This window comes from Pelodiscus sinensis, chromosome 2 (assembly GCF_049634645.1).
Source record: "Pelodiscus sinensis isolate JC-2024 chromosome 2, ASM4963464v1, whole genome shotgun sequence".
Taxonomy (NCBI): domain Eukaryota; kingdom Metazoa; phylum Chordata; order Testudines; family Trionychidae; genus Pelodiscus; species Pelodiscus sinensis.
In genome coordinates this window covers 77,377,535-77,399,611 of record NC_134712.1, presented here as the reverse complement: position 1 = coordinate 77,399,611, position 22,077 = coordinate 77,377,535, and the positions used below count along the sequence as shown (strand labels likewise).

The 22,077-nt window shown below is 45.1% G+C and overlaps 1 long non-coding RNA gene across 1 annotated transcript in view; it reads left to right on the top strand.

Moving 5' to 3' along the window:
- Window positions 1-112: 112 nt before the first annotated feature.
- LOC106731437 (uncharacterized) overlaps window positions 113-22,077 on the top strand; it is a 36,037-nt gene continuing 14,072 nt past the window's right edge. Inside the window, exons 1-3 of the long non-coding RNA XR_012901521.1 lie at window positions 113-246; window positions 11,283-11,363; window positions 12,681-12,846. This is a non-coding gene — a long non-coding RNA (uncharacterized LOC106731437). The remainder of the gene's footprint in view (window positions 247-11,282; window positions 11,364-12,680; window positions 12,847-22,077) is intronic.

The window sequence follows — 22,077 nt, the reverse complement described above, 5'->3', positions numbered from 1 at the left end:
GCTGAGAGCCTGAAGGGAGGGGAGACAGGCTCTCATGCTGCCCCCTCCCACGCCAGCTCCCACTGGCCAGTTTGGCCTATAGCAGCTGCCTGTTTGTAGGCCAGGCAGCATGTGAAGTGCCCCTTCTTCCCCGGGCTCACAGCATTCGGTGCAGAGCAATAAACATGGCTCCTGCCTCTCCCCTGAGCATGTACAGGTGCTGGAAGACAGGGACCCCGGCTAAGAAACCTGCTGGCTGGGAGCCAGGTAAGGTCTCCCCACCAGAGCCTCCCTCCCACAACCCTCTGCCCTCCTACTCCATGTAACCCAAACCTTCTGCACCCCTGCTCCAGCCCCCATATACCTTCCCAGACACTGTCCCCTGCTACACTCCTCAGGTCACAAAGCCCTCTCAGAACTTGCACCCCAATTTGCTATCCCTGGTCAGAGCCCAAATCCCAGCTCATTAATATAATGGAAGAGTGCAGCCTTCCACCATTTACCAAATTTTTGGAGTAGCCCCTCCCCCCAAAAAAACTGCCCACCCCTGTGTTAATGGCTTAAGGCAGTGGTCACCAACCAGTAGATTTGGACCCTCTGACAGATGATCCTGACTAGTTTGGCCAAGAGACTATCAACCACTTCAGCCCGCCGCTGTTCATCTCCGGCCCTTTGCCTCGGAGCTCTCCCCCTCCCCATCGGAGCCTCCTGCTTTCTGTGCAGGGCAGATGAGGGGTGCTGATGTCAGGGTGCCCCCTCTCCCACTCTTTATCCTTTCTCCACAGAGCAGAGAAGGGGAACAGGACTTGGGATGGAATTTGCTGGCTGGTTTAGAGAGTGGTCCAGGGCTGGGATGAGAGACTGCTTTAGCCCCACTGCACCAGGAGCCACCAGCAGTGCCCAGCTTGAGCCTACATCCCAAACTCCTACCCCAGTCACGAACCCGCTCCTGCATCCTAAGCCCTTGTCCTAGCCCCAAGAACCCCTGCATCCAAACACTGTCCCAGAGCCTGCACCTAGAACTCCCCCTACATCCAACTACCTTCCCCAAGAGCAGCTCAGAAGCACTCCAAATCCCTTAATCTAAGACCAGAGTCTGCACCCCAGGCCTCTGCCCCAGCCTGATGAAAGTGAGTGAGGATGGGCAAGAGAGGGACGATGGAGTGAGCAGGGGCAGGGCCTTGCAGAAGCCATGGGAAGGAGGTGGGCAAGGGTATTTATATTTGAGGTAGATCTTGGATTGCACTTAAATTCAAAAAGTGATCTTGTGCTTAAAAAGGTTGGAGACGACTGACTTAAGGTAATGAAGAAAAAGATTAACAGATTTTTTTTTAGCGTTGTAGATGTCAAACACTCTGACCTTAATGATTTTTTTTAAATCCTGTGTTGCTAATACATAAATGATGAACTTTATTGCATTAAGGCCAGATCTTTGCTATGTGGTAGAGTTCTGGTTCTTATGAGTCAGAAATAGCAAGTACTTTGTGTGATGCTAGCGGTTTTAGAATGTAACCTTATTTGTAAGATCTTTGAAACCTGCATCTGTCTGTATGTTAGAAGAGATGATGTAGGTTTCCGTGGGGTAGCTGTGTTAGTATGTAATTCAAAAACAATGGTCCTGTACCATCTTACTATTTATATTTTTGTTAGTGCATCATGAACTTTTGTGGGCACAACCCATTTCTACAGCCAAGGATAGTGTTAATTTTTTTTAGTTGATTTCATATTAATTATCCGGTCTAATATATTTTCATCCACACCTATGGACTATTTCTAATATATATTTATATCTACAGTTTGTTTGTACAGGTGATGCACATCCATATACTCTCTCAATATTGGGTGTTACACAAGAAATTTCATATACCGGTAGACCTACCCAAAAGAAAGTTCTGCTTTCCAAGGATGGAAAAATCTTAGAGGGAACACTAGCTGAGGGCTAGTCTGCAGCAGCCCCTTATCACCTTCCGGTCCCAGATGCTTTCCAGGTTGCTGTAGTTGCCTGCCTTAGAGAAGAGGAGAAGCGAGTACCTCAGACGTACCTTATCCTAGGCTGTCAATCCTGCAGTGCCTGGCCTGGCCCTCAACACCCAATTGGGCACTGCCAGGGCAGAGCGCTCTGCAGCCGGCAGGGGCATGCCTGATCCAGTGCTCAGTGCTGCCAGAGGCCCGTTGCCTCAGCCACCAAACCTCAGCCATCCGCAGGAACTGGCACCTAGCCCTTCCGTGGGTCGTATCACAAGAGCTGAGCAGGTCCCACCGCAGGCTTGCTGGAGACTAGATGGTTCCCAAAGCAATGGGCCCTTGCACTAGGCAGAAGTTCCCCAGCCCTGCACTGCTGCAGCCACCTGCACACAGGGTGAATAGGAAGGGCCAGGGATGGCTGGACTGCTGCCGAGCCCTCCATGCTCCCACACGTTACCCACAGGTGCCGGGCATAATGCTTTTCAGCTGGTGGCATGGGACAGATGGATGGGTCGGCAAGTTGATCCCTACAGCACTGCAGAAACTTGGCCATATGGCTGTAATTAGCTAGATCAGGGGTCTCCAAACTACGGCCCGCGGGCCGGATGCAGCCCGCGAGGCCCTCTCATCCGGCCCGTGGAGACCGTCCCTGGGGTGCCGCTGAACGGGCCCTTCTTGCCCTGTTAGGGGTTGTGCGGCGTGTACTCACGCCGCGCCGGGGCAGGAGAAGCGGGCCGCTCCGCTGACAAGCGGCCACGCGGCGGCAAACGGCGCAGGGGGCGGGGGTTAGCACGGGCGGCGTTCCCCCGCCCAGACTGACAGGGCAGCCGGCCAATCAGGGGGCAGGAGATGCGGGCCGCTCCTCTGACAAGCGGCCGCGCGGCGGCAAACGGCGCAGGGGGCGGGGGTTAGCACGGGCTGCGTTCCCCCGCCCAGACTGACAGGGCAGCCGGCCAATCAGGGGGCAGGAGAAGCGGGCCGCTCCTCTGACAAGCAGCCGCGCGGCGGCAAACGGCGCAGGGGCGGGGGTTAGCACGGGCGGCGTTCCCCCGCCCAGACTGACAGGGCAGCCGGCCAATCAGGGGGCAGGATAGGCGGTGGTGGTAACGCCCGCCCGGCGACGTGCGGGGGAACGTGAACCCCGGCGGGAACTTTAAAAAGGTGACCCCTTCCGCCCGGGGGGGGGAAGGAGTGAGCGGTGGCAAGCAGGAGGGGAGGACAGCGTGCAGAGGAAGGGGAGAGCAGGGGGAAAAGCCCCCCCCTTCCAGGAGAAACGGATTCGCAGGCGAATATTCTGAAGAGGAAACATTAAAAGCAACAATCTCTCTACCTTAAGTGGATATATTTGCACACTATATTCAGGTAAGTTTAACTTAAGAAATCATAAGAATTTTTAAAAATTGTTTCGGGTCATTTGCAGCTATTATTGCGACAAAATTAGTTCGCATAATCAGGTTTTTTGAGCGATATTGTGTGCAAGATACTTTCAGTTTCATTATTTATTCATGTTGAATTCACTTTATTTTAGTGCCCAGCGATGGCCGAGAAGAGGAAAAGAAAAATAGACGATGAGTGTCGGCAATTTCAAGAAGAATGGAGTTTGAAATACTTCTTCATCAAATCCGGCGAGAAAGCATTGTGTGTGATTTGCAACGAAACCGTGGCTGTGATGAAAGAATACAACCTGCGCCGTCATCATCAAAGCAAACATCAGGAGAAATATGTACAGTTGAAGGGTAAAGTCCGTGCCGAAAAATTTTCTAAATTACAAAATCAACTCACATCTCAGAGGACATTGTTCAGTAAATCCTCAAATGAAAATGAATCCTTAACTAAGGCCAGTTCTAAAGTTGCCTACGTCCTGGCTAAAAGTGGCAAACCCTTTACAGATGGTGAAGTAGTGAAGGAATGTTTGTTGGAAGTGGCTGAGGAACTTTGCCCAGAAAAGTCAAAACAATTTGAAAACGTAGCTTTGGGTGCGAATACCATTGCCCGCCGTGTTGCAGACATGGGTGAAAACATTGTGACTCAAATAGCGAAAAATGCAAGCAAGTTTCGCCATTTTTCAATTGCAATGGATGAATCGCTGGACAGCTGCTCCACCTCTCAACTGCTTGTGTTCATTAGAGGTGTGGATGAAGACATGAACATAACACAAGAGCTGGCTTCCCTACATAGCATGTATGGCACTGTTACCGGAGAGGATATATTCAATGAGTTGAAAAAAACATTTGCTGATTATAACTTGGACTGGACTAACCTCAGTTGCCTGACTGTTGATGGAGGAAAGAACATGAGTGGCATAAAGAAAGGCTTGGTTGGACAAGTGAAGCAGATGTGTAATGAGAAAAACATTATACAACCAATGTTCCTGCACTGTATTATTCACCAGCAAGCTTTGTGTGCTAAATATGTGGACATTAGCAGTGTACTGAATCCTGTGGTGAAGATGGTGAATTTAATAAGGTCACATGGGCTCAACCATAGACAGTTCAGAGACATGTTGAAAGATACAGACACAGAATCACAAGATTTACCATATTACACAGCAGTAAGATGGCTAAGTTGTGAGAAAGTTCTGAGCAGAGTATTTAAGTTAAGAAAGGAAATAGGTGACTTCCTGGAAAGTAAAGGCAAGCCACAGCCATTACTGTCTGATGAAGAGTGGGTATGGAAATTGGCTTTTGCTGCAGACATAACTAGTCATTTAAATTTTCTGAACCTAAAACTACAAGGAGAGCAAAATCTAGTTTCTGATCTATACACCCACCTAAAGGCCTTCAGATCCAAACTTGTCTTGTTTTTGGAACAAGTACAGGCCAACAACTTGACGCACTTTCAGCAGTGCAAGGTCTTCATGGCTGAAGCAACAGCTGAGTTCCCCACGTCATTTGCATGTGAGATCATCAAAGACCTCCAGCTGCAGTTTCAGCAGCGGTTTTCTGACTTGGATTCAAAGGCAGAAGAAGTGAGATTGTTTCAAAACCCATTTGAAGCAGATGTGGCCAGTTGCCCAGATGAACTGCAGCTGGAAGTCATTGAATTGCAAGCAAATGACCTCCTTAGGGACAAGTTCAAAATAGGACTGGTGGGTTTTTACCAGTTTTTGCCCAAGGAAGACTTTCCTAATGTCAAAACTTTTGCATCAAGGTACCTTTCAATCTTTGGAACAACATACCTGTGTGAACAAACATTTTCAAGAATGAAATATGTGAAGAACAATTTGAGAACAAACTTGTCCGATGATAATCTCAGGTCACTGTTGATGTTAGGGACAACAAATCTAAAGCCAGAAATGTCTGCTATTTTGGCATCCAGGAAACAATTTCACCATTCACACTAATACAGGTGTTCATGTGTAGTGTATCAATGTGTTATTAAATAATAACTGAATAAAATAATATTAAATAAATAATTAAAAACAACATCCATGTTTTGATTGTTTTTTATTTGGACCTCAAGTGTGTAGTCGGCCCCCGAACTGCTGTTTGATAGTTAATGCGGCCCTCGGGCTGAAAAGTTTGGAGACCCCTGAGCTAGATGACCCTGTGGGGAGTCATGCAAGTGCTGGGTGTTCAGAGCCAGCCTAGCAGTGAACTGCTGCCCTTCTCTCTAAAGCTCTTAGGGCAAAATGGGTTGGTACGTGCTTAATGGTTTAGTTTCCTAATTTCCTTGCATTTACGGCGCCGCAATAGCTCCTCTTAAGGTCTTGCACTTTGTACATCAGTTCCATGTGCCATAAGCCTACGCCAATGCACTGCCCTCTGACTTATTCCTAAGAAGGACAGGAAAGTGCCTTTTTTGCTTTCTGACTAGCTGCAGCCAGGCATTGACTGTGCCCAAGCTTTACCAATTCAGATTCTAGAACATGCAATGTTTATAAAAAGGTCCAGGCTTTCCTGTAAGTCAGCTTTACCCTTCATAAATCACTTTGCCCAGCCTGATATGATTAGAAAATACAGGACTATGTAGCACTTTAAAGACTAACAAGATGGTTTATTAGATGATGAGCTTTCGTGGGCCAGACCCACTTCCTCAGATCAAATAGCAGAAGAAAATAGTCACAGCCATATGTACCAAAGGATACAATTAAAAAAAATGAACACATATGAAAATGATCTTTTCAGAGGAGTCCTATACTTTATGCTTCAAGGACTCGCAAATGTCCATTTCTTTGTGCTTTCAGGCCAGGACTTGTATCCTCTGTCCTTTTACGACAACAGCCCTGGAGACTGGGATCTTTTACATTCTCTCAGCTTTCGTGACTAGGAAAGCACTTTTGGTGAAGGAGTCTGAAGAGCTTCCCTTTGATGACTATGGCTTCAGCGCCAGTCTAAGAACAGCTTCCATAAGAATAGAAGGAAGGCATTCCTTCCTCAACTGCATCCAGGTCTTGAAGACTAACAGGTAAGTGATCTACATCTCTGATGTAGCCTGCACCCAAACACTGGAGGCAATGTGTGTGTGGGGTGTCGCTAAGGCAAAACTTCCCACAGCCTCGGCAAGATTTGAACCCCCAGGACCTCAATATAGGTTCTCTGGTACCAGGCAGGATTTAAAGACCCACCAGACTGGAAGAACCCCAAAAGCAGGGCTAAATCAAAAGACAGTAACTTAAAGAGCAAAGACCTTTTTCTGTTAATTAATACTGAGCAGACTGAGCTGTTCACAAGGAACACCAATGCTCCAGCTATGAATGGTAAGAAAGAGCAAGAATACAAAGTATAGACAGCACTGCCCTTTATATAAAGCACTAAGGAAAGCCTTCCAGCACCATGGCACCATACACATACAGCCCACAATGTACATAAACAAGCACTTAAAGTAGCATCATTACTGCCAACATTAAATTTTGCTAGAGCACCGTATTTGCAAAATTCCTCATCTTTAAGAAAAGCAAATTTCAGCCATTTTTGCTTAATTCAAAAAAAATCACCACTAGCAGCTCAGACTTCTGGCAAAACATGAAGTAAACAGTCTCTTACATTCTCTTTAGATAGCGGGTATAACTAGGTTGCATGGGGATTTTAAGATTTTATGCGGAAGCAATGGCAGGGAGAAGTGTGCAAGTGCATTCGCACACTTTTACCCTGATAGTGCAGACTTGAGATGTAGGTTCATACTAGCTCTTTAGTGCTTATTACCTGAGCCCCCCCAGTTTTCACCCTACATGGCTTTCTACATACCCAAATAATGCCTCTAACTATAAGTGTAGTATTCTTGATGCCTCCTCCTGCCAGAGCCCTTAGTTGCAGCGTATAGCAATGCTGTGCAGTGACAGGTATGTATGGAGCCTGATGCTGCAGTGTAGCATGTATACACAGCAGTGTGTAAAATATGGGCACTACAGGTGAAGCAGACCTAGCTTTAGTTACACAAAGATAATATTCCTTGTAAAATTATTTCATGCCACATATTAAAAACAAAATAATGATTCTGTCCTATATATCAGACATATCATACAAAGCATGAAATATGGAAGGTTGTCTAAGCCACAGTGATCAAGGAAAAGAGTTGAAGGAACTGAGCCAGAAGCCGTAAATAGTAACTTGCCAAGGAATTCAGTCTTACATGCTGGTACTGTACACACACTGCGATTTTAGAAGCCCTGCTTCACACCTTACCGTGCAAATAGCTTGCGTTAGATGCTTGCAGCCTTGGCGATGAGCATTATTTATTGCATAAGCCCTTTGGAAGATTTAAACAAAAAAAGGGGAGATTTTAAAGTGGAAAGGTAAGGGGCTCATTAACTTCTTGATAATTAGAATCTCTTAAGTGTGACACTTACTGTTTGTGATACCAGGAAAGGACTCCATGTTCTAGTACTACCCAGTAGAGTTTCCAGCCAAAAAACCTTAAACTCTAAAAAGAGAAAGTTAGTCATTTCAAAGACCATTGCTACTCCTGATAACAGATAGCAGGGCCTGGTGGCCAATAGTCAGCAGTCTACATTTCTTGTAGCTTGCAATTATATATATATAAATAAATAAAAATAAAAATAAATGACTTCAAATGTGATTCAAAAACCAGAACTATTAAAATTCTGAACGTAATAATTTGGTATTTTTTAAACTATTCTATTTCCTTCTCCCAAGAAAGGAGAGAACATAAAAAAACCAAATATAAATTTTGTTGCCCCTGAAACACATTTATGGAGTTTTAATGAATAGTGTTACTCAATCGGAACCTTTCCTGGTCAATTAAGTTTGTTTTAATTCAGGACTTGTTATGGTCATCCATGTGTCTGATCCCTTATACTGGAGTGGTTGTTAATACCTACCAGAAAGGCGTTTTACATATTACCTTGATCAAAATAACTCATCTAAACAGTCTGACGTGCAACAGAGAAATGGAGGATGAAATGCAGATAGTGGGAAGTGACCTAAAGGGTTGCAGATGCATGGTGGTCTCTGCTTTTAAGACTTCATAGCAATATTAAGTAACACCTAAATATCAGGCCTTTTAGTCACCATTAGAGATTGAGGGGAGTGCATTCTACAAACTACAGCTTAATATGTTGTTCTTAGGATATAAATAAATAGCTTTGTATCTGGAGTTAGCTGACTATAAATCATTACACTGAATTCTGGTTTAAGCCAAACTATTTATAGGATTTTTAAAAAAATAAATTCACTCTTCAAAAACTTTAGGTACAATAGATGAAGCAACTTTATCAAACATCTAATGGGATTTAGTGGAGTTATATGCATATTTTTGCCTATAATAAGTCATGAGAGATAGAACGTCTCTTGGGAACGGTACAGAACAACATTTTTTTAATTATTACCATCTTCTTTGCTGTTCAGTTTTCAAGGATTTGGGAATAGGATCTATCCAATGGATCATGCTGAACTGCAGTGAACCAGCAATTAGATTATCTAGATACTTATGTGGCCTTCAAAACTGTAGTAGAAGCACTGCTCAGTTATCAATCAAGTTGATCTTTAAAAGTAGGCAAGTACTATCCCCATTGTACAGATGTGAAGTGTGACAAGGCAGATGAAGGGAGATTTTTCCCAATGTCACAGGGAATCTACACCCAGGTATTACACCCAGAAATTTTGAATCTCGGACTAGCCTTCCTGTCCTAGGATTAGGTTGGGAAATGGATTATAAATGTACCAGTTAAGGTATCACTGATAAGTCTCATCTATCAGCCCCCTCTCAAGAACAGAAGACAATCTTCAAGGAGAGATTTGGAAAAAACAATTCATGTTGTTTTACATATTACAAAAAACGGAAAAGAGGACGTACCATCCACAGGAGACCTTCATATCGTTTCAGGCGTTTGTTGATTACCTATATAAAATAAAATATTTTAAAACCAGTCTAATTTTTCCTTGATGAGTGTAACATAGGATCTATTGAACCTACCTTTTCAAGGCTTCCTCCAAGTATCAGTTTCATTTCTGCACCTTGTGCTAGATCAAATGGTGTCTGGGCTGTTTAATAACAGAAATAAAATTCAAAGGAGAGTTTAGCTTTATGCATTAGCTCTGTTGTAGGGCATTTAATGCTGTGTATAGGTATTATAAAGTAATTATACTGGATGCATTTAATATGGCACAAGTGTTGCTTTCCCTCAGAGCTAGCTAGAACAGCGATTGTTTGCTTGTTTGAACATCATCAATAGAAAAAATCTGACTCATCTGAAGTGGGTTGTGCCCGCAAAAGCTCATGGTACTATTTTTTATTTATATACACACACAAATTAGCGTCCAAGAGTACATCTGCACCGTAGTGTTATTCCAAAATAACAGAGTGCACAAATACCCTACAAGCCTTTATTTCGAAATAACGTCAAGATGTAGGACTTCTTACTCCGACTCACGGTAATCCTCATTTCACAAGGAGTAAGGAAAGTCAAAGGAAGAGTGTTCCTTTTGGTGTTGAGATAGCTTAATTTGGCTTTTGGTGCTATTTCAATTTAAGCTACATAATTGATATAGCTGAAGTTGTGTAGCTTAATTTGACTTTAGCCCTGCTATGTAGATGTACCTTAAGGTGCTACAGAAACACTCATTTTATTAATAGAAAACTGCGGTCAGGAGATCAGTATGTTAGCTATAATTCACTTCCTATAGCGAGACACCTTCTGAAATTTCTAGATTTCTACACCAGTACTTCTACTGTACAAAATTATCTGCTCACCTGCTAGACTTGAGCAATTTTTAATCCAAAGATAAATCATATTACATTTGTTATGCTAAAATTATGGGCAAGTTGAATTTTCTAACATTGGTAAGCGTTTGGCTAGGATTACATAAAGTCTAATTTTTCTTATAATTTAAACAGTGTTGCAGTCCATTTAAAATTGTAAGGGTTTTACTTACAATTTTTGTTTCTGATTTTAGAGTCTGCACCATTTTTTAGAAGTTTTAAGGCACAGTGCCTGTGGGCACGGTATGCTGCACAATGTAGTGGTGTATTTCCCATCTGATCAGTGCAGTTAATATCAGGAGGCTTTGGCCTATATAAGTAAAAAAAGCAAAACACAAAAACAGACAGTTACAGGTTAGTTCTATTACACAACGTATAGACCCAGTAACGCTCTGCTCCCTGCCACTTCCCTGGTGTAGAAATATAGACTAGGCATTGACAGGTATGGTGGCAAAAGGGGGCCATGCTATGGGAAGAGTGAGGGCTCCAGCAGTAAAATGAGATGTTCAGTTACAAGTAGCTACTTTCCTGTGTTCTTGGCTCAAATGTCCCCTTCCTATCTCCAATGGGCAAGATAGCTAGGGATGTTAAATCCCAGTTGTGGCTGGGGGCTGCTCCAGCCCAGTGAGGGTGAAGCAACCCCCCATCCATGGCACAGCAGGTCTGAAGCAGCCCCACAACGGTTAACTGGTTACCCAGATAAGCATGATGGTAAGAGACATGCTAACCAGGTGGCTGGTTAACCCTTTACATCCCTAAATATAGAATACAACTGGCTGCATTTCCAAGGTACTCTAGAAACTGAGTTTTTAGAAAGTATTAACAGAGTGCCGTTCTGTTCCTGAAGGAGTCCAAAATAGAGATTCTAAAACAGAGACTTTTACCACCACAGTTTCTGAAGTTGATGAGGACAGTATGACAAAATAAGTGGTCTGTTCATAGTATCTATAATTCTGCATAGGCATGCACCCATCGCTTATGCCCCCAATATAGCCTCATTTCGTTCAAATGAATGTATATTTGTATGTTTTATCATTTGTATGTTTTAACAAAAAAGGCTATACTCAGTTTGGTTTCCAATAACATTTTTTTCTAGTTTTCAGACCTGAAGCATTGATTTAGTTGTGCCAAAACAGAGCACTACTCCAAATTTCTCCATTTTATCTATTTTCTGAAAGGTTTTTGAGAAGCAATCCTAGTGAAGATTCATCCTATTTTTCTGGCTGATCTTGATTCCATCTCTTCCAACATTCATTCAGGTACGTCAATTGTGAGGATTGTACTTGATTTGATGATTCTGTCTCTTTCCTGTTTGGTTTTTTGAGAAGCAATCACATTCCAGGTATGTCCCATTTCTCTGGCACAACCAAACCCTTATGTTGCTTTAAGTTATAAGAGGAAGCTGTATACTGAATTTGGTGGTCCTAGCTCTCACCGTTTAGGAGGAATTTTTGATCAAAAAGACAAACTCTCTAAAATAGTAATGGTTAATGTCTTAAGCAGATACTTTTGAACAAGTTTTACACTGAAGTTAATTTGGGGGGGGGGGGGCAAAGAAACTTCACCTTGTACAAGTAAACATGAGACCATAATGTCCAGTCCAATGTATGCTAAACTCTTCAAATAAAAGTGGTGTGGTGGATTTATCCTTGGCTCATTTCAAAGGCAGTGATGGAGTTCTACATAAGTGAATCAGTTATCCAGACTTTTTTCCTGTGTTCTCAAACTCAAAATGGGTGAATATTTGCTGTTGACTGAAAGTCTTTGAAAATCCATCCAGCTTTTTGTTTCCAAGACGATTATGCAACTTTTACTGTTACAGCTTTGCAGACCTTGAACGTTATGTCAGTCTCTGGTGTAGGAGGCAGGTGCATCCAGCCATTGTGTTATCAATACTAAATCCTTTTGCTTAGATTTGGCTTCCAGACTGAAATCTGTAGGTAGATTGCTTTGCCAGGCAGGGTGGTTACCTTAATTGTCCTACCTCTCATTCCCATGAATTTTATCTATTATTTTAGACCTCTGTTATACTTTCAAGGAGTATCCTATTTCTCCACATATGAAAATATAGTTAATCTTACTAGTCATGAATTGTTCACTTTATTTGTTGTTTCTCATTGACTGATTCAGTAGTTGGCCTTTTTTTATTTTAGCGACATACTTGACAATTTGAAATTTCTCACTACAATGAGTATTAAAAAATCACAGCTGTGACATGTGATTGTGAGCCTCAGTGTGTTGTTTCATGGAGTTTTCTTATTTGCATGTTCTAACCCAGTTTAAAACTTAGCCCCAGCCATGGTTGCTTAATTTTTTTTATGTTCATGGCAAGAAGGATCATAACAGTTGTCCTATATCAGTGCTTCATATTTTATTTTTGTAGTACGGTCCAGGTCTTTATTTTCCAAGAGTGAGAAGCCTTTGAGTGGAGTTTCTTTAGCAAAGAAGTAATTAGTGACATGATTTTCCCCGCAGACGGTACACTTCTCAGTGGTTTACCAAAAAAGTGGCTACCTTCCAACACACCAAACTGTAGAATCTGTAACTTCATATTAATTTTTATTGGCTCTTTCTAGGGTGATATTTTTAACTCGTTCAAAAGGATCACTTTAAGCACCCTGAGTATTCAACAGAAAAGGCATAAGTCAACCACCATTGCATCCAGTAACTTAGAATGGCAGGTATATGGGACTTCTTGCCAAGCCTCAACACAGATACAAGGACCCAACAGTACAACTGAAGGTATGTAATTACTAGTCTGCGGCTTTCATGAAGAATATTGTATACCATGCATATATTTTACCATGAAGGTCTTTTTCAGAAGATAGCTTATGAGATAGTTAAATGTCTTAATAATTCATTTCAGAAGCTCAAATTAAGTAATTAGAAAACAAAATTAAAGTGACAAATTGGAGAATTTTATCAGAAATAAACAGGATGAAATTCAAGGCTATTAACACTCAGGCCACAGGTAGGTGTCATGACCATAGTGTGGTGACCATAGGCTACCTTTAAGGTGTCATGTTGTGTAGGTGTCATGACCATAGATAACAGTAATACAATGTATGTGGTTGGGTCTGTTGCTTCTGAATGAATTCTTACTGAGTTTAATGTATTATATTTCAACTTTATAAAGAGCTTTAAGCAACAAAGACCTTTAACTGTTCAAGTCTTTCTTAATACTTTGAAGTTTCTGAACTGAAATACACAATTTAGGATAAAAAGCTAACAACTTTTTGATGTCCTACTCTGTTGGGTTTAATTCCCCCTTTCCCCCCACCCTGATCACCCATTGAATGAATTTCTTAGAAAGAATTTGAAATATTCAGTGTTCTGACAATCCACATGGTTCATTAAGACTGTTGAAAGGACTTAATTTTCAACTATTTTAGTTTAAAATGTTATTACTTTTCCTTATTTACAAGTCGTAAATGTGAAAAATACTTCACATCTTATTGTTTTGTAGACTTAAATTCTAACTCATTTTATCTGCCACTAAATAGTTTTATTTGGTAGTAATCCCTTAACAAAATTAAGGGAGAAGGATTGATCAATTACAATATAAGGTTTTTAAACTAAGAGATGGGAGGAAAGCCGATTGGTGCAGAGAAGCACATAAATCGGATGGAGACTTCTCTTAGAGGAGACTCTATTGATAGATTCTCTAGTCTGTAGTCAGAAAGAGAGGAGGGGAGAGGACAAACAATGGGCCAGAGCAGACAAATAACCACATATAAAGGAATCCAAAGCATCAGGGAAGGGCAGACAAGTAAATAGCGGATATTTTTTAAAGTGCTTCTACACAAATGCTAGGAGTCTGACTAATAAGATGGGTGAACAAGAATACCTTGTATTAAAGGAGGAGATTGACATAATAGGCATCACTGAAACCTGGTGGAATGAGGAAAATCTGTGGGACACAATCATACAGGGATATAAAATATATCGGAAGGATAGAGCAGGCCATGTGGATGGTGGAGTGGCACTATATGTGAAAGATAACATAAAATCAAATTAAATAAAAATCTTAAATGAATCAACATGATCAATAGAATCACTACAGATAATAATTCCATGCTCCAATAATAAGAATTTAGCAGTAGGGATATATTATTGACCACCTGACCAGGACAGTGATACTGACATTGAAATGCTAAGGGAGATTAGCGAGGCTACCAAAATAAAAAACTGTGTAATAATGGGGGATTTTAATTATCCCCATGTTGACTGGATACATGTAACCTCAGGAAGAGAAACAGAGAGAAAATTTCTCAGTGGCTTTAATGACTGCTTCTTCGAGCAGCTGGTACAGGAACCCACAAGGGGAGAGGCAATTCTCGATTTAATCCTGAGTGGAGTGCAGGATCAGGTCCAGGAGATAACTATTACAGGACTGCTTGGGAATAGTGACCATAATATAATGTTTAACATTCCTGTGGTGGGAAAAACATCTCAGCAGTCCAGCACTCTGGCATTTAATTTCAAAAAGGGGAATTACACAAAAATGAGGAGGTTAGTTAAACAGAAATTAAAAGAACAGTGACTAGAGTCTGCAAGCTGCATGGAAACTTTTAAAGACGCCATAATAGAGGCCCAACTTAAATGTATACCCCAAATTAAAAAACAAAACGAGAGCTGAAAAAGAGTCACCGTGGCTTAACCACAATGTAAAAGAAGCAGTGAGGGACAAAAAGGCATCTTTTAAGAAATGGAAGTCCAATCCTAGTGAGATAAATAGAAAGGAACATAAAAACTGTCAAATCAAGTGTAAAAATGTAATAAGAAAAGCAAAAAATGATTTTGAGGAACAGCTAGCCAAAAACTCAAAAAACAATAGCAAAATATTTTTTAAGTACATTAGAAGCAGGAAGCCTGCTAAAAAACCAGTGGGTCCCCTAGACAATCGAGATACAGAAGGAGTAATCAAGGACGATAAAGCCATTGCAGAGAAACTAAATTATTTCTTTGCTTCAGTCTTCACGGCTGAGGATGTTGAGGAGATTCCCAAACCTGCACCGTCCTTTGTGGGAGTTGAATCTGAGGAACTGTCCTGGATTGAAGTGTCATTAGAGGAGGTTTTGGAACAAATGGAAAAACTTAATGTGAACAAATCACCGGGACCGGATGGCATTGACCCAAGGGTTCTAAAAGAACTCAAATGGGAAATTGTAGAACAGTTAACTGTGGTTTGTACTCTATCCCTTAAATCGGTTTCCGTGTCTACTTACTGGAAGATAGCTAACGAGACACCAATATTTAAAAAGGGCTCTAGAGATGATCCTGGCAATTACAGACTGGTAAGTCTAACGTCGGTACCGGGCAAATTAGTCGAAACAATAGTAAAGAATAAAATTGTCAGGCACGTAGAAAAACATAATTTGTTGGACAAAAGTCAATATGGTTTCTGTAAAGGGAAATCCTGTCTTACTAATCTGTTAGAGTTCTTTGAAGGGGTTAACAAACATGCAGACGAGGGATCCAGTAGATATAGTATACTTAGATTTTCAGAAAGCCTTTGACAAGGTCCCTCACCAAAGGCTCTTGTGTAAATTACACTGTCATGGGATAAGAGGGAAGGTCCTTTCATGGATTGAGAACTGGTTAAAAGACAGGAAACAAAGGGTAGGAATAAATGGTAAATTTTCAGAATGAAGAGGGGTAACTAGTGGTGTCCTCCAAGAGTCAGAGCTGGGACCAATCCCGTTCAACTTATTCATAAATGATCTGAAGAAAGGGGTAAGCAGTGAGTTGGTAAAGTTTGCGGATGATACTCAACTATTTAAGATAGTCAAGACAGAAGCAGACTGTGAAGAACTTCAGAAAGATCTCACCAAACTGCGTGATTAGGCAACAAAATGGCAAATGAAATTTAATGTGGATAAGTGTAAAGCAATGCACGTTGGAAGAAATAACCCCAACTATATGTACAATATGATGGGGGCTAATTTGGCTACGACAAATCAGGAAAGAGATCTTGGAGTTATTGTGGATAGTTCTCTGAAAACTTTTACACAGTGTGCAGTGGCAGTCAAAAAGGCAAATGGGATGTTAGGAATTATTAAGAAAGGGATAGAAAATAAGAGCCAAAATATCTTATTGCTCCTGTATAAAACAATGGTACGCCCACATCTTGAATACTCTCTGCAGATGTGGTCTCCTCACGTCAAAAAAGATATTTTGGCCTTGGAAAGGGTTCAGAAAAGGGCAATTAAAATTATTAGGGGTTTGGAACAGGACCCATATGAAGAGAGATTAAAGCGACTGGGACTTTTCAGTTTAGAAAAGAGGAGACTGAGGGGGGATATGATAGAGGTATATAAAATCATGAGTGGTGTGGAGAGGGCGAATAAAGAAAAGTTATTTATTAGTTACCATAATAGAAGAACTAGAGGACACCAACTGAAATTAATGGATAGCAGGTTTAAAACTAATAAAAGAAAGTTCTTCACACAGCGCACAGTCAACCTGTGGAACTCCCTGCCAGAGGAGGCTGTGAAGGCTAGGACTATAACAGAGTTTAAAGAGAAGCTAGATAATTTCATGGAGGTTAGGTCCATAAAAGGCTATTAGCCAGGGGATAGAAATGGTGTCCCTAGCCTCTGTTTGTCAGAGGCTGGTGATGGATGGCACGAGATAAATCACTTGATCATTGTCTTCAGTCCACCCCCTATGGGGCACCTGGTACTGGCTACTGTCGGCAGATAGGCTACTGGGCTAGACAGACCTTTGGTCTGACCCAGTACGGCCACTCTTATGTTCTTATAAGGTAATAATATTTTATTAAAAAAATAGAAAATTCTATTATTGTGTTCACTCTATACAAACGTACTTTGTAAGGTCAAAAAAACTCCTACACAACCTTTGAGTAAAAGTTCAGATTGACCAAACAGGTTAAATATCCTTAACAAAAAAAGTGGCACTTTTATAAAGAAAGGAAGCTGAGGCTTGTGTGGTTGTTTATAGTAAGGGGGTATAGGAATGGAATAAAAATATATTTGAAAATCTGTGAAAGGCAAGATTGTCAAACAATTTCAGTAATTCTAGTTGGTCTGCCCTTGGATTCCAAGGTGATAGACACATTAACAGAACTGAGACACCCCTTCTCTCACCCCATACATGCCTTTTAAATACACAAAGCTCAGGCAACTCCACAGAATAACATGTTTAGTTGACCACACCTTGGATGGGATAGCCTGATACCATGAATTGAAACTTTCTTCTTCGAGTGGTTCCTCATGTTCATTCAAATCAGGTGTGTGCACCGTGTCTTCCGGAGTGTTTTCCCTAGCGGTACGCATAGCTCTGGCAGGGCGCCCCCGGAGTGGCACCGCTATGGCAGAACATAAGTACCCCTGCCAGTGCTCCCCCTCCTCAGTTCCTTCTTACCGCCTGTGGCAGTCATTGGAGCGTGTCTCTCTGTTAGAGCAGTTAATGGTTCCTGTTTCTCTTGGCAGTTCTTTGTTTTTTCCTTCTCCCCTTTCGGGGGTGAGGAATGCCTGGGCTGCAAGGCTATAAGGCTTGCGCTGTATGCGCTAAATTCATGCCCAAGGGAGACCCTCATGATAGCTGTTTAAAGTGTTTGGGTGAGGGTCACCTAGCAGACGCCTGTAAGATCTGCAGGTCGTTCAAGCTGCACATGAAGAGGGAGCGGGACTCTCGTTTGAAGCTTCTCCTCGTGGAGGTGGCTTTACAGCCGGCACCGACTGGACATTCCATGGTGCGCAGTGCACCGGCGTTGACGCTCTGTCCCATGCACAGACTTCGATACCGAGGCCTCGGCACCGCTCTCACTCCCCGGAGCTGAAGAAGTCAAGATCTTCGTGAGGTAGGTCTCCGAGCCAGAAGTCCAGCTCCGGCCTACACTGTCGCCTCGAATCTGCGGTGCAGGCATCTCCGAGTACTGCGGTGCAGCATAAGAGCTGGACCACCATCAAGTCCACGTCAGCTACCCTCACATCGTCCTTCGACTCTGGATGCTTTTGAGGCAGCGCAGGACCTGATTAGCCTCACTACCTCCCCTCCATTGTCGGTTGAGGCGGAGAGGTCGAGGTCTTCAACGCTGGGAGCCATGTTGGCACCGGCTTCTCCTCCGCACCGGTTGGATTGGTCGGCACTGGTTACATATGCAGCTGGACCATCCCCTGTGGGACCAGTACCGCTTTCCTCTACCTCGGTGCCAGCCTCGACGCAGGCTGCCAGGCCTCACGCGGTGCCCAACTGGCCTTGACCCCTGTAGGTGCTGGGACCTCTCCCGGAACCGGTCTTGGCTGTTCCGGTGCCGTATTACTCAGGCCTTGTGGCACTGTCAACGGCACTGTATTACTCAAGCCTTGTGGCACCGTCAACGGACTAGCACTAACCCTCTTGGCCAGGGTGCCACTTCAGTCTTGGGCACCAGGCTCTTTGGCACCGATATGAGCACAGGCACCGGGCTCTTTGGCACCGCTGCAGGTACCAGCATCGGCCCTGTGGCCATGCCAGTACCACCAACGCTGATAACGTCGATCTTTTTGGTGGCGACCTCTACGGCTCCAGCGCCTTCCGTCCTGCCTGCTGTGGTGTCCATGGGGGTGATGATTGGGGCGCTGCCTTTGGGCAACGGGACTTGGGAGTTCCATGCCCGCAACCAGCACCGACTTCGGCACCGCAGTTCACATTCACTGGGTCGATGCTGCATGAGGCACAGGGGCCCGACTTCCCCGCACCGGCACTGGTACTGGTACGCCCTCACCGCACGCACGCGGACAAGCCAGAATCTATGGCCAGGTTTGCCCCCTGATAGTGGCAGGGCATTCGTCATCGGCACCACCCTGGCCTGAGTCTGACTAGTCTTCGGATTCTGATGTGGGCTCTTTCAGGTCAGACTCCTCGGCAGCTTTGTCGCATCATAGATCCCGTTCCCAGCACCGGCGTGACCATTCACGCGTGCAGCAGACTTGGCTGCCTCAGCCGCATTGGCCTGTTTGGACGCCGTGGGCATACCACCAGTAGCAAGGGCCTGTGCCCCCCTCCGCAGTGTCGAGTGTCTCTGGGCACCAGCTCCTCTGTCAGCGTTGCTGTCATGACCCCCTCCCTCACCCCAGAAGGTTGCTACTATCGAGGCCGCTAGAGATCCACAGGCTTTGGTGCCGGACCTGCTTCCGCATGTGGTGCCACCTGCTCAACCGCCTCCTCCATTGGGCCCTACGCTGGATCTGGTGCTGCTCCAGGAGTTGTCGTCATTCTCGTCTCCTGACAAAGCGTTAGTGGATCAAGCTCGGTCGCATCAAGATCTGCTCCAGCACCTGGCTTCCAACCTGGGTGTCCCAGTCGAACCAGTAGTGGAAGACACGGATCCCACGATAGACATCCTGTCCGACGATGCGCCGGCCCATTTGGCTTTGCCACTCAACAAGACTGTGGCTAAGATCACTAACACCCTGTGGCAGACCCCGGCTTCTTTGACCCCTACCTTAAAGGGAGTCGAGAGGAGCTATTATGTCCTGCAGTTGGGGCACGAGCACCTATATTCCCAGCCTGTTCCAGGGTCCCTGGTAGTCCAAGCCACGGCCCAGAAGGAGAGACTCCCGCAGCCGGGGCTGTCCCCGAAGGCTAGAGAGCCCTAACGCCTTGACTTGATGGGGCATAAGGTGTATGCTACTGGGCCGTGTCCAGACTCAGGGGTTCTTTCGAAAAAAGTAGCCTTTTTTCGAAAGAACTTCCCCTGCATCCAGACTCAAGCCGCGTTCTTTCGAAATTAAATCGAAAGAACGCGGCTTTTCTTTCGACGGCTGTACACCTAATTTTACGAGGAAGAACGCCTTTTTCGAGGGAGATCCGTCGAAAGAACGTGAGTGTGGACAGGGGGAGCCCTTTCTTTCGAAAGAATTGGCCTCCAGGAAGAAGCCCTGGTGGACAATCGGGGCCATGGGTTGCACGTCTGTGGTTCCTGGCTGCAGCCATTCCTTAAAGGGACAGGCACCCTCACAGACAATTGTTGCAGACAAGGAGCCAGAGCACACGGCTACTTTGCTGCAGCATGTCCCAGCCCCAAGACCGTCCTGGCCCTTCCACCGAGCCTTCTGGGGACCCAGCCAAGGGCTCCAAGCGCCGGGCACCATCCTGGTCTGGCGCAGAGATAAAGAGCCTGCTGGAGCTGTGGGGAGAGGAGGAGGCCTTACAGGCCCTCAAAAGCCGGCGGCGAAACGCCGAAATTTATGGCCGCATGGCTGAAGCCCTGGCCCAGAAGGGCCACTACCCCCGCACCCAGGACCAGGTGCGCTCAAAGGTAAAAGAGCTGCGCCAGGGCTACGTCAAGGCCAGGGAGGAGAGCTCCCGGTCTGGGGCAGCCCCCCACTACTGCCCCTACTACCCAGAGCTGGACCAGATCCTGGGTGGCAGTGCAGAAGCACGCACACCACGGAGGTTCGTACAGTCTGGACTGGCAGACCCCGTGGTGGACGCTCCAGAGCAGGAGCTACAGCACTCTGGAGACGGGGACATGGTCCCAGAGGAGGAGGACAGCGAGGAGACGGCGACCCTCACCACCTTGGAGCCAGTCACCCAGACCTCTGAGGCCTCCCAGGCGTCATCTGGCGTGGGAGAGGAAGCAGCAGGTGAGTACAGTGAGTTTGTGTCACACCCGGGGGGGGGGGGGGAGGTAGGTGGGTGCACAGTGGGTGATGCACAAGGGAAACCTGTCATGCTCAGGCTGATGCCCAGGTCACACACACACACACACAGTGTGACCTTCAGAATGTCTGCTTCCCCTGTCTCAAGGGAGAGGGCATGCCCTTTTGGACAGCTGTTGCACACATGACTGATTGTGATAGAAATGTAGCTGTGTTACTCTGATCTGAGGAAGTGGGTCTGGCCCAGGAAAGCTCATCCCCTAATAAACCATCCTGTTTGTATTTTAAGTGCTACAGAGTCCAGTTTATAGGACTGATTGTGTGTTCTTCTTTTCCTCCACAGCCGGACCAGCCGTGGAAGAGGGCCGCAGCACCCCAGCCCCACCTCCATCTCCATCTCCATCTCCATCTCGGGGACATGGGAGCCGCAGACACAGGCGTGTCTACGCGGACATCCTCTGGCAGCACGTCGAGGCTGTGCAGGAGCAGAACTCCATCCTGCGACAGAGGGCGGAGGCAGAGGATCGCTGGCATGATCGGCTCATGAACGAGCTGGTCCTGCAGCGCACGGTCCTGTACAGCACCCTGAGGGAGGTCAGCGGCTTGCCTGCTGCTGTGCCTGGTCCTGCTCCTCCAGCACCCCATGACCCCACCCCACCAAACCCCCCTTCCACAACAGCATCCCTTTCCCCCCTTGGACCTCCCTCTCCCCCAGCCCCCACAGTTCCCCAGCCCCTATGTCCCCCTGGCTCTCCTCTCCCCCAGGCTTCCACGTCCCAAGAGCACCCCAGCAGCCAGCCAACCGACAGGTGCACCACCCGATCCCGCACCCGGGGAGCACCCCAAACACGAGGCCCAGGCAGGAAAGGGAAATCTGCCAAGCCCCGTTCAACCTGATCCCCTTCCCCCCTCCAGGTTTCCAGTCCCCTTCCCCCCTCCAGGTTTCCAGTCCCCTTCTCCCCTCCAGGTTTCCAGTCCCCTTCCCCCGTCCAGGTTTCAAGCACCCCCATCACCCCAGTTAAAGCACAAACAAAGGGTTAAACGAAATGTTTCTTTATTGTATATAGTTTGGCAACAACAAAAATGAAAAAAATTGTTATGTTTGCAACATTGTTTGATAATATGTACAAAATTATAAATAAGTAAACAGAACATTTTATTTTGAAACACACCCTGCTGTAACTGATGTGTCCAAACAGGGTCAGGAGATGGGTTGTGGAGGGAAGCTTCTATTGGGCCAGGGCCCAGTCCCCAGGCAGAAGCCCCTCAGTGCACTCAGTCTCAGTGGCCTCCACTGGAGAATTGCTCCCGGAGGGCCTCCCGGATGCCAACTGCAGACCGGTGAGCCTGGCGGATGGCAGCT